Below are 13,907 nucleotides of genomic sequence, written 5' to 3'. Positions count from 1 at the left end.
TTGTCCTTTCTGCAGTGCTGGCAATCCACCCGAGAACTTCGCACATGCTAAGTGAGCCATCTATAGCTAAGCTACCTTCCCAGCTCGGAAATCAATTTTAAAAGAAGCTTTATGTGACTACTAAAAATGAAAATAAGAATTATATATGAGAAATAAGAAGATAATCATTAAATAAACACAATAAAACAAAGCGTTTACACTTGTGCAGTAAATGTGACCCAGGTTCGGAAAGTCACACCTCTGCCTCTCAGGGGCTCCCTTCTTAACTTCATTAGAAATTCTACATGTGTACTAAAAGACAATGGCTTTGCATGTGATTTCACACCATAAAAGACACCAGCCGAGGGGCTGCGGAACATGGCGGCTGTCTGATACAAGGTCAAGAGAAATACTCCAACCGAAAGAGGAATGGTGAAACCAGCAACTGGAAAGATAAGGCTTCATAGAGGAATATGTAAAGCAAACAGTACTGAAAGGAGTCTCAAGATGACCGGAGCATTCTGTTCTGATAATAAGTGATTGCCGTCAGAACAGCAGCAACTCAAATTCGAAACCAACAGTCACTTCTTATAGACTAACAATGTCTTATCCAAGGAAGGAGCAGTTCCGTGAGATAGAAAAAAACAGTGGTGTAAGAGCCGAATAAACACGGATTGAGATCTGACTAGGTAATCAATACAACTTACTATATGCAGGTCCTAAGTTCTTCATCTAAACACCAGCAAGGGGGATAGTATATATACTATATATGTATATGTGTGTGTGTGTGTGTGTATATATATATATATATATATATATGTGTGTGTGTATATATATATATATATATTATACACAGTATATACTATATATATATACTAATATATATATTAGTACACAGTAGGTACATCTCAGGTTAAAGCATCATACCCACAAAAGGTAAAAGCACAGAAACCAGATGAACACCTGCCAACAATCCACCTAACTCATCCTAGTGAGAGAACATGTTAGCTTTTCAGCTTGCTCAAAGGGGAAGGCAAGGAGTAGAGAGAGAAGAACACTAGACTGTTGGAGCAGGGTGCACAAACACACCTTCTTCTACAACATGAGCGGGACAGCCATTGGCTGTCCGGCCGGCTGATTTCTTTGCACAACCGAGAAAGAACTTCCTGCATTACTATCCATTCTACCATCAATTTCCTAATTATCCAGGTCAACACAGACAACTCCAGATAAACAGTTATCAGATTAATTCTCCTCAGAGTTAACAGACTGGGGATGTTGTGTAGTTGCTAGAGTGCTTACGTGAAGCCCCGGACTCCATCTCTAGAACCGCATAGATTGGGCATGGTGGCTCATAGCTCTAATCCCAGGACTCTAGAGGTGGAGGGAAATGGGGCAGGAGGATCTAAAGTTCAAAGGTCAACACCCCTTCAAGGTACATAATGAGTTTGGGCCAGCCTGCACTACAGGATAGTTCAAGAGATGGACCATCTGGCCTTGTACATGCTAGGCAAGTGTTGTGCCCCATGCCTATTTTTTTTTAAAGTTCCTCTTTTTTAAAAGCAGATTTATAATGCAAAATAGACTAACTGGAAAATAACCTCTCTAATTAACATTTATTCATATTAAAATATCACTGCTGTTAACAATTCTGTAGTAATTAGTAACACACAGGACTGAGAGGAGCCGTGCTCTTTAAGGCTCTTCTAATTCTAACATCGCAGGAATCTATCACCCAGTACACTACGGGGTGAATTTATGTTTTATTAAAGCTGAGTTCCAGAAAGGTTAGAGTCAAATTTTAAAATCAATCAGGAACAACGATAAAAGCATATCTGAAATTAATGTGCAGTGTGTAAGTTAATTAAAAAGAGAAGTTCATTATATAAAAATGAAATTAAAATATATCTGTGGCGGGGAGGGAGGGAAGGATAAGGGCGGAGGGGTGGAGACAATCACAATACATGATATATATCTGAAAGTTCCTGTGCAACCCATCACTATGAACAAGGGATATATGCCAATACAGACTCTGTTAAAGACTTTTCAGTAAGGTTTGAATTATAAAAAGCCAGGTGCTCGCTCGCTCTCTCTCTCTCTCTCTCCCCCCCCCCCCACAGCGACAACTGACAATATCTTCACCCCAGCATCATGCTCAACACAGAAATCTATGGGAAAGCTTCCCAAGGCTGTACTCAAACTGACACCCACAATGATTTTTGAATGATTTTTAATTCATCCATTTAAGTCCTTCAGTGTGTCTAGGTGACACTAGGTGTCACTTTTTTTTTTCAGGTTAATTTTTTTTATTAGGTATTTATTTCATTTACATTTCCAATGCTACCCCAAAAGTCCCCCACCCGCTCCCCCACCCACCCACTCCCACTTCTTGGTCCTGGCATTCCCCTGTACTGAGGCAGATAAAGTTTGCAAGACCAATGGGCCTCTCTTTCCACTGATGGCCAACTAGGCCATCTTCTGATACATATGCAGCTAGAGACACGAGCTCCAGGGGGTACTGGTTAGTTCATATTGTTGTTCCACCTACAGGGTTGCAGACCCCTTTAGCTCCTTGGGTACTTTCTCTAGCTCCTCCATTGGGGGCCCTGTGATCCATCCAATAGCTGACTGTGAGCATCCACTTCTGTGTTTGCTAGGCCCCAGCATACTCTGACAAGAGACAGCTACATCTGGGTCCTTTCAGCAAAATCTTGCTAGTGTATGCAATGGTGTCAGCGTTCAGAGGCTGATTATGGGATGGATTCCCGGATATGGCAGTCTCTAGATGGTCCATCCTTTCGTCTCAGCTCCAAACTGTGTCTCTGTAATTCCTTCCATGGGTGTTTTGTTCCCAATTCTAAGAAGGGGCAAAGTGTTCACACTTTGGTCGTCGTTCTTCTTGAGTTTCATGTGTTTAGCAAATTGTATCTTATATCTTGGGTATTCTAAGTTTCTAGGTTAATATCCACTTATCAGTGAGTACATTTTTTTCAGGTGCTTAGGTGTCACTTTTCATGGTTAAAAATAGTACCTGAAGTAACTCTGTCTCATCAAGACATCTTGAGAGTACCTCCCCAGCAGACAATCCCTGCAGAACCATTGCCACTGCTGATATTGTCAGAGAGTAACTATTCCTTGTCAACAGTCACTTTCCATCTTATCTATTCTGTCTTCAACTTCTGGCTTTTAGGGGTCAGTTTTGGATTTTCAGGGAAGCCCTTTAACGTTTTGCCACCATCCCCAGATAGTTTGGATCTTAGCCTTGGTATAGGAGCCTTTCTCTGTGACAAATCAACTTAATAATGTTCTCTTTGCCATTTTATCCACCCCAGTTCCTTGAGTAGACTTAGCAAACACAGCAAAGGAATTCCATTCCGAGGACGTTTCCTTCTATTCACAAAGGCATCCACTTCCTTGTTCGGTAATTAATGGCACCCTGGGAGCAGAGGGAACGCGGCAGAACAGGGACAGTAATAGTTGTCCCTGGCCATGTAATAGAGTGTGAGAGGTTATCTATCTCAACAGGATATCTGTGTTTAAATGGCAAGAGATAAAGAGACCAGGCCCAGTTGCTCTGCTCTGTGGTCTAACTGGAAGGAAATCCACAGAAATGGACTTTCAAAGAGCAAAAGCTACGCCTCAAAGCAAATGGTGACGTTTAATGTTTGAGCTCTTCTTTCTTTCCAGGGGTGGGTGAGTGGCAAGGATGTGAACATCACAATACAAAATTTCTATCCATAGAGCCCCTCATCTATACTTTCAGTACTTGAGAGTCTGAGGCAGGAGGATAGCAAGGTTGAGGCCATCCCAGACTATATAGTGAGACTCTGTCTTTAAAAATAAAACAGAGTGGCTAGAGAGATGGCTCCGTGGTTAAGAGTACTGGCTGTTCCTTCAGAAGGCCCTGGGTTTAAATCCCACTACCTACTTGGTGGTCATAACACCTTCGTAACTCCAGTTCCAGGGAACCTAACACTCTCTCCACTAGTACTAAGTACACTCATGAGGTGCAGACATACATTCAGCCAAAATGTTCATACACGTAAAATAAAATAAATAAGTCTGAAAAGTTAAGAAAACAAAAGAAAAAGGGGGAGACCCCAATACGTTGATTCTAATTAAATTCCTGTGGTATGTAATATTTTACACGGCCCCTTATCATCTGTATGCAATATGTATTTGCATGACCATCTTACAGAACAAGGATAGCCAGGTTCTAAAAGCCCCACATACAATCAGTTGGCTGATTGATGAGCACAACTCTCCATTGAGCATGTCTGTCCACATTCATCTCGTGGCCTTGCTTCTTCCCTGTCTTTTTGTTGAATGCGGTACTGGGGATGGAAGCCAGGACCTCACAACTGCTGGGTCTGTGCTAGGCAAGTGTTCATTGTTAAACTATAGCCCTAGCCCTTTTCAAATTATACTTTTAGACAAGACTTCCCTCTGTAGTTCATGGTGGCTTGCGGCCCTGTGGTCCTCCCACCTCCTGCCTCCCAAGTGCTGGGATTATAGGAATATCCCACCACGTCTGGTTACCTGGCATCTTTTCATTGTGAACCTGCCTGCCATGTTGACCCTTTGACTTCATATTTATTTAAAACTGTACTCATAAATAAAGCTCTCTAAATAAATAGATAAATGCAGAGCTTCTGGAGAGCATGCATCCTCTTCTTAGATTATTATGAGGTTGCTGGAGCTCTGATTGTGTCCACGGGTGTGGGGAATGGTCAGTTCTCAGCCCCATGCAATATTCCTTCTTATTTTTATCTTGAGCCTTTCGCTCATGCCAGAGGGAGAGGGAGAGGGAGAGGGGGAGGGGGAGGGAGGAGGGGAGAGGGGGAGGGGGGAGGGAGAGAGGGGAAGAGGGAGAGAGACAGAGAGAGAGAGAGAGACAGAGAGAGAGAGAGACTCAGTTGGAACTTAAGCCTTGCACATGACAGGCAAGTGTTCTACCACCACACTGTATCTCCAGACTGTACTCTTTTAAACTTTGACTTACAAGTTCATTATGATGATAATCCAAACGTTGTAGAGAAATGCAAAATAAGAAAGCAAAAAAATTTTACATTTTTACTATTTAGTACTTAGATGCAGTGTCTTCTGGAGGTGTTTGTTTAGTTTTGGATTGGGGCTGTGCTGGGGATAGAGCCCAGCGCTATACACTTTCCAGACGGATCACACTCCAGCCTCACATTTCAGATTTCCTGAGTCATTTTTAAAAACCAGAATCATTTGGAACTCAATGCTATTTCTTCCTTTTGACTCAGAATATATCAGTATCACAGATAGGCCCTGGAAGCCACCGTCCTGAGTCAACAGCTAGCACTCCCTTTTATACCTCTACAGTCACAGACTCCTCTACTCATTAACAGAACTTCCCCCAAACCGTTCCTCTATTACAAATTGTCTACATCCGGGTTGCTGAGACGGTTCAGTGGGTAAAGGAGTCCTCTGCCAAGCTTGGCACCTTGAATTAGTCTAACATGTGGGTCGAAGAGAACAAGTTCCTGAAAGCTGTCCTCTGACCTCCACAACTCACAGGAGTATGTGCATGAATAAATAAATGTAATAAGAACATTTAAATGTCCATAGCTGCCTGATTTCCCTGGGGCAGAAAAGAACATTCTCACCCACCTTGGCAACCAAGGAACTAAGAAAAGCACTAATAATTCTTCTGTTTTTGTTTTGTTTGAAGGGCCCCTTGCTTATATAAAAAAGTTTGTGTGGGGCCTGGTGCTTTGCTTTCCATGCTTCACCAATATGAACACACACTCACACACACACACACACACACACACACACACATACCACTCTGAAAGAGAATACTAACTATTTAGCATATCCCCCAATGCTCATTTCACATCGCTATCAAAGAGCAACTTCAACTCCTGCTTTGTTTGTGAGGGAGGAAGAGAGGGAGAAAAGGAAGAAGAGAGGGTGGGAGGGGAGGAGGGAGGGAGGAGGAGGAGGGCTTCATAAGGCATGCAGAGAGTGTTAGCTATCTTCTGGTTTGTAGAAGTAGGTGGGCGTGGCTCTGCTGCTCTCTTTTCCCAGATTAAATTATAACCAAGAGTAGATCAGTAAAGGTGTGCCTGACCTTGGCAAGGCTGCCTCTCTAATCAGAAGAAGCCAGCTCCAAGGTCAACTCTCCCTAACTCCACATAAAACAGGGAACCTGGATAACCTTTTAACTCCTCCCCACCCTGATCACTCTGCATACCACTCATAGCTGTTGGGAGTATTTGGAAAGTAGGTGTGTAGAGGGGGAAGTGTTTGCTGCCTTCTCAGCTGTGTCTACACTACAGGGGCAACCTACGTATACCATGCTTCTTACTCATTTCATGATCAATGTCACTGGTCCTCAAGCAAGGACCAGCAACTATATCCCCCACCCCCCCAAAAAAAAACTTTTGTGTGCAAGTAAGGAACCCATCAAACCAAACAGAACAAGACAGAAATTAATAGTGCCTTTCTTGTGGCTCCTTTTGTCAGGAAAACCCACAAGGTGACAGAGAATTGTTGGGTGTAGCTTTCCAGGAAAGTACACCGAGGTAAAGGGTTCTCTGGAACACAAAATTTCCCTTTTGCCTTTTCTCTCACCTGCCTGGAACACAGAAGCTGTTAGTGTTGGGGCAACGAACTTGGGACAACATGAAGGAGAAGCAGACATGGTCCTTGATAGCCCCTCAGGGCCACCATATGAGCAGGGGATTGTTTGTGTCTAGACTTCTAATTACTCGAGAAAACTGAAGCCGGCACTTGGTTAATGCCATTGCCACTGGTGCTTCTGGTGCCTCCTGCCAAAGTCGTTCCTTGTTGACATATCCCAGCGTCCCTTGCACTTTGAACAGAGCCTGGCACACGATAAGATATTCAGTACTGGGCAAGCAGCTCCGTGATTAGAGCACTTTTACTGCACAAGCGTGAGTTCTTGAGTTGAATCCCCAAAACTCACGTGGGGGGTGGGGGAAGAGGCAGTTGTGGGGGCCCACACTTATAGTCCCAGCAGAGACTGGTTCTTGAGGCTCTCTGGCCAGCTAGGCTCTCCTACTTAGCAAATTCTAGGCAAGTGAGAGATGCTGTCTCAAAAAAAGACAAAGAAATAAAAATAGGTTGACGGTGCCTGAAGAGTAAGCAAGACTGTCCTGGAGCTTCATGCATGTGTGCCCACGTGGACATGTATACAAACATGCATGTGCACCAGCACACACATGAAGATGTACACAACAGAGATATTCAGGGTGGGGTTTTTTAAAGGGAGGGGCATACATCCAAAGCCATTCACAATCAAGACCTAACATAAAATAACAGGAATATCAAACTTGAAGGAACCAATAGTTATAGTCTTCATCCATAGGGATTACAACTCATACATAGGAGTGAAATAGCTATTTTTTTAAATCATCTTTAATTTATGTATTCATTCATTCTATACTGCATGCATTGTTGCAATCTACCAGACTAAAGAGCAACCGCTTTGTGGAGTCTCTAGTGGAGGAAGAAAGACAACATACAGGAGATAAGTTCCTATGTTAGGAGCCATGGGGAACTATTACTAGAAGAAATAGGAAAGGGAGAGTGTCTGGGCAGAGGGAGCAGCCTGTTCCTGGCCTGCGGCAGACATTTCCCAGGTCCTGTGCACATCTATGTATTACACTTTATTATTTTAATCTCAGCCCAACATGAAAGCAACATCAGTACCCTCCTTGCCTCAGGGTTCATTCTGAGCACGGGAGCCTGCTCTGTCACTAGCCATACATAGCCACTAGCAGGACTGAGAACAAACACAGACCAGGAACTGGCAACATTTGACATAGAAGTTCCCCAAGCCCCTGCCATTTGGGCAAGCGAACACTATTATCCCGTTATGTGCATGGTTGGCGCTGGATCTGATTTTGTCAGAGAAATTAGACCAGTTGCCCATAGTGGTTGCTGGCTTGATAACACACCCTCTCTCTAGAGGAGTGTTTCTCTTTTCTGGCTCCCTTTTCGATTTCCTAAGGGCAGTTTCCAAACAAGTGATTTATACTCAAATCCTGGTCCCCAAGTCTATAGGCAGGAGACACAAACGAAGACAGAGTCAAGTTGGCCAAATAAGAAAGCTGTCCTGTGCCTGAGGGAAAGAGGGAGTAATAAGAAAGGGAGCCAGACAGTGGCATAAGGATGCCTAGATCCTGGACGTTTGTCCAAGTAAGACAGGAAGCCTTGGAGGGTTTGGGGCAGAGCAGGAACATGTTCGACTTATGTTTTGAACCTTAGTCTAATTGTGTTGATAACAGACCACAGGGGTAATCTCAGGAGCAGGCAAGCTCACAAGGAAACTCTTCATCGTTACAGCTAATGCTGGCAACAGATGGCCAGCGCATAGGCCAGGGAGGTGGCCTATAACTATCACAGCTTCAGGAGGGCTGAGGAGATGGCTCAGTGGGTAAAGTGCTTGCTGCACAAGCATGGATATCTGAGTTCAGAGCACCAGAGGCCATGTGAAAGCTGAGCACAGCAGCACACATCTGTAACTCTAGTGTTGGAGGGCAGGCAATGAACCCTGGGGGCTCAATGGCCAGACAGGTTAGCCAAAACAGTGAGCTCCAGGCTCAGTGAGAGACCCTGCCTCAAAAAAAAAAAAAAAAAAAAAAAAAGGTAGAGAATGACAGAGGGAGACAACTGACATCAGTTTCTCACCTCTTTATGCATTTGCAAACCAAGAACACACACACCACACACACACACACACACACACACTACATGCACGCATTGGCAAACCCATCTCCTTGTCTCTCTTCATCTCATTTGAGTTCATCATCCAACACAGCAGGCCCACATCATTGGATCTCTTTGCCCTGAGAAGTCAGTATTCAGTAAGTGACACATACCAGAGCTTGAGTCCTGGATTCCTCGAGTATCTCTGATCTGCCTTGTTTAAAGTGTCTGGCTCTCCATGGCCAAAAATACCATACCCACCATCTGAGGCCACTGTGCAGACTAAATTAAATGAGACAGTGTTTTCAGGCTGCTGAGCTCAATGTTTATCCTATGAAATTACAACATGAATATTATTTTAAAGATCACATTTCATCAGCTCTAAGCCAACATTGCTTTTAAATGGGTTATTGTTTACCCACCTCCAAGGAAGAATACAAATAGTGCCAGTTAAACTATGACACAAGGCCTCTGTGGTGGTCCTGCAGGGTGCACAAGAGATCTATCACCTTCTCACTGATCTGAAATACCTTTCATCTCATCCAAACAACTGGACCATTTATCAACTGCATGTGTGATATGAGATGGGAAATGATTTTGCCTGTATCCAAGAAACAGCATGAAAGAAAGTGTGACCGGAAGCTTCATCTGTCTTTGGATATCTTTCTGTAAAACATTCAGAGGAGTCAAAGGCATCCCTCCTTTCACCAATACCTGTTTCAGGAACTGCTTCTGGGCGCTGCTACTTTGTTTCTCACCACAAACTCTGAGGGTGTAATGATTTCTCACTCTGTAGCTGCATCACTGTATCCTCTCTTGAGTAGATGTCCTGATTGCTGCATGTCTGAGTTAGGGTTTCTATTCCTAGACAAAACATCATGGCCAAGAAGGAAATTGGGGAGGAAAGGGTTTATTCAACTTACACTTCCATACTGCTGTTCATCACCAAGGAAGTCAGGACTGGAAACTCAAGCAGGTCAGAAAGCAGGAGCTGATGCAGAAGCCATGGAGGGATGTTCTTTACTGGCTTGCTTCCCCTGGCTTGCTCAGCCTGCTCTCTTATAGATACCAAGACTACCAGCCCAGAGATGGTACCACCACCCACCAGGGGCCCTCCCCCCTTGATCACTAATTGAGAAAATGCCTTACAGCTGGATCTCATGGAGGCATTTCTCCAACTGAAACTCCTTTCTCTGTGATATCTCCAGCCTGTGTCAAGTTGACACACAAAACCAGCCAGTACACTGCACTAGACACATTCAGATCCAATGGGGTAAGGCATTATTGAGACAAAAAATTTTAAACAGACTAAATGAACAGATCCCCAGGTTAAACAAAAACAAAAAAACAAAACAAAAAAGCCACTACCCTGTGCCCCAGCTGGAAAGCATATGACCAAAACTTGTGCACTGACAGGAGCACTGGCCGAGGTCCCTATGAGGAGAGACAGGAGCAAGAGAAAAGCACTCCAGTTTGTGCAGGTTATTTGTGATGTGGGATCTTTTAGAAATGAACACCCAGAAAGGGAACATTGTTTTTATGGTGACGTGCAGACGTGTGAGAGGTGGATAAAGGGGTGTGGCCTGGTGAGAATAAGCTGGAAGTAGAGGGCTTGGCAGTATCTTCCCTCAGGCTCTTGGCATCTCAATGTCTCTGTCCTCTCTTCCCGATCTTGGGGGTAGGGGGTAAACCCACTAGAATTAGAGCCCGATGACCTGCTTCAGGGGAAGCTCTTCTGCATCGGGTGGACTCCATCAGGGGGCAGGAGCAAAGGAAAGGAAGGTCTTGCTTCTGTGGCTTTCTCAAATGCCATGGTAGCAGATCTGGGGACAGCACATGCCAAATAATCCCAATAGTCTCAGACTAGAAATCTCCCAAATATCAACTAATGGTGGAATAAAGTTTGATATACATAGTATAGTAAATATAGAAATAAGAATGAATTTGCAAAAACTTCCAGCCATAATACCTGTAAAGGCTTACAGATGGAATATGGAGAAAAGGGGGTGATTTTATCAAGTAGTTAAAGAAGGATTAAAACTCATGCAAGCTATTAGAAGTCAAGAACATTGTTATTTGTAGGAGGGAGTAGGATGGCAGTTAAGTTTGAACAAGAAAGGGACATTTAGGGTAGGGCCATGCTCTGTTCTGGAGGTACATGCTGACTGCATGAATGTGGACAGTTGAGCAGCAGCCCTCCTTTCCAACCCCAGGCCCAGGAGTTAAACTACTTAGCTCCTCCTCTTAGATGTTGGACTTTACCCTGAAATCAACATGGAGAAAGTTACCAGGTGTGATGGCTGTAATCCAAGTACTTACGAGGCTGAAGTAAGAGGATTACCAGGAGTCAGAGGCCAGTACGAGGGACATAGTGAGCTCCTGGCTACCCTGGGCTACAGAATGGTATCCCATGCCCCCACCCCAGTTTGTTCTTTCTGTAGCTTTCCCTCATCAGATTGCAACCTTCTCCTGCTGTTCTGGCCCTGAGCCTTGGTTCCTCCTCCCAGGCTCTCTGTGCCAGTTTCTTATCCTACCTAGCGTTAAAATGAGCCCAGAATCAGTCACTACCCTCTGTCCCTGTAGGGGATCAGACAGAATCAAAGGCTTGCTAACATTGATGCTGACAAAACCCTAGTCCAAATATCACCTGGGCCAAGTCTCTGCCTACGGCCCTTGGAGAGTGGCTGCACCTCCAGGTAAAGCGGACTCAGGCACCAGCAGCACTTTGACTCTGGAAATACCACACACCAGCGTACTTGCTACTCAGCTGCCATCTCTTTGTACGTAAGTCCTTCACTCTCTGCCACGAATGCCCTCTCACTCCACAACACATCACGAGCCCCGTCCTTTCAGCGTGCGTTTCCCAGGGTCTCTCAACACAGGCGTGAGAAATGCAGGCAACTTTAAAAAATATTTTACGAATATGGCCCTTCATATTTTAGAGTCAGTTGTCTTCAGGTTGCTATTGCTGTGATGAAACACCATGGGCAAAAGCAACTTAGGGAGGCAAGGGTTTATTTCACTCACCGTTTCCTATGACAGTTCATCATCAAAAGCCGTGAGGGCAGGAACCTGGAAACAGGAATTGATGCAGAGACCATGGAGAGAAGCTGCTTACTGGCTTGCTTTCCATGGCTTGTTCAGCCTGCTTTCTAATAGAACCCAGGGTCACCAGCTCAGGGGCAGTACTACCAGGAAGGCCCAGGCCCTTCCACAGCAAACACTAATTAAGAAAATGACCTACAGGTTTGCCTACAGCCTGATTTTAGGAGGCATTTTCTTAGTTGAGGTTCCCTCCTCTCAGGTGACTTTAGCTTGTATCAAATTGACATAAAACTAGCCAGCACTGTGGTAATCACAAGCCTGCACTCAAAGGTTACTAGAACAAGTCCTTCAATTTACCCCAGTGTAACTAGAAATTAACTAGAAATAGTTTAGATTATTCCTAATCTATATATTCAGTTGGTCTCCAACCAAATAGAAAATACATATATGTCTATATACTAATATGTGTACACATATACATGTATATACCTATACTGTATACACATGTATATGTATATGTGCACATATACAGAGAAAATCAAACCATGTTTTATATATGTATGTATGTTGTGCTGGTCTGAATGAAAATGGCTCCCATGCACTTGTAGATAGAGAGTGGCATTATTGAAGGTGTGGCCTTGTTGGAGGAAGTGTGTCACTTGGGGTGAGCTTTAAGGTTTCAGATGCTCAAGCCAGGCCCAGTGTCACACTCTTCCTGCTGCCTGCTGATCCAGATGTGGAAATCTCAGCACCTTCTCCAGCGCCATGCCATGGAAGCATGCCACTATTCTTCCCATGATGAAAAAGACGGATGAAATCTCTGAACTGTAAGCCAGTCCCAATTAAATGTTTTCATCTATAAGAGTTGCCATGGTCATGGTGTCTCTTCACAGAAGTAAAAACCCTAACTCAGACACACACACACACACACACACACGTGCGCACACTCCTTTTTGGTTTTAGTTAGGTTTGGCTTTAGTCTGTGTTAGTGAGCATCTTTCTGTCTGTAGATGGTTTATCTGAAATTACTCTAACATTGTAAGGCCTCAGAGTGGAGGCTGATCTAAGCCACCATCTTTTTTTGTCTACATATGTTCCTACTTGATGTCACTTAGTGGTACAGCTTTAAACTCCCACCTGAATAAAGCCAGGCATAGGAGGAACAGCTTTAATCCCAGTGTCAGGAGGGCGCAAGAGAGAAAAATCACAAGTTAGAGGCCTACCCAGCTACACAGTGAAACCCTATCTCAAGCAAACATACAACAAACCACCATCACCAAAACCAGTAACAAGTAAACCCATCTACTTGTATGTAGGAGGCTTTTTGTGGAAGGAGGAGGGAAGGAAAGAGGATTCTGGGTGCCATGCACTGCCAGAGAGGCAGCAGATCATACTGGGTGACTCAGCCACTATTCTATTGCTGTGGTGAGACATCATCACCAAGGCAAGTTATAGAAGAAAGCATATAATAGGGAAATCACCATTCCAGAAGGTGAGTCCAAGACCATCATGATGGGGAGCACGGCACCAGGCAGGCATGGAACTGGAACAGTAGCTGAGAGCTCATATTTTGAGATACACCATAAGGTGGAGTGAGGGGGGAAGCTCTAGAAATGACATGGGCTGTTGAAACTTCAAGCCCAACCCTGGTGACATGCTGGCTTCCAATAAGGCCACACCTCCTAATCCTTCCCAAACAGTTCCACTAACTGAGGACCAAGCATTTAACTACATGAGCCTATGGGCACCATTCTCATTCAAACCATCACACTGGGCCAGCATGCACTTGGGAGCAGAACCTTAAAAGTGAGCTTGGAGGGCTGGAACATTGGCTAAATAGTTTAAGACCCATGATCCACAATTGTGAGAAACACAGTTTGGGTCCCAGTGCCCAAGTAACAAGTGTGTATCCATTAGCCACAAATCCCTGCAACCCTAGGACAAAAGGGGACAGAGGCAGGAGGCTTGCTGAGGCTTGCTGGCTTCCAGCCTCCCAGAGATAGGAGACCTGGGTTCAAGAGACCCTTCCTTAGGAGGAACAGGCAACTGGGTGTGGGGGCGCACACCTTTAATTCCAGTGCCTGGGAAGCAGAGGTAGGCAGATCTCTCTGAGTTTGAGGCCAGCTTGATCTATATAATGGATTCCAGGTCAGCCAAGCTGCTGAGTGAGACCTGTTCTC

Source organism: Mus musculus, chromosome 6 (assembly GCF_000001635.26).
Source record: "Mus musculus strain C57BL/6J chromosome 6, GRCm38.p6 C57BL/6J".
Taxonomy (NCBI): domain Eukaryota; kingdom Metazoa; phylum Chordata; class Mammalia; order Rodentia; family Muridae; genus Mus; species Mus musculus.
The sequence above is the reverse complement of the archived record's forward strand: the minus strand, read 5'-3'. Positions refer to the sequence as shown.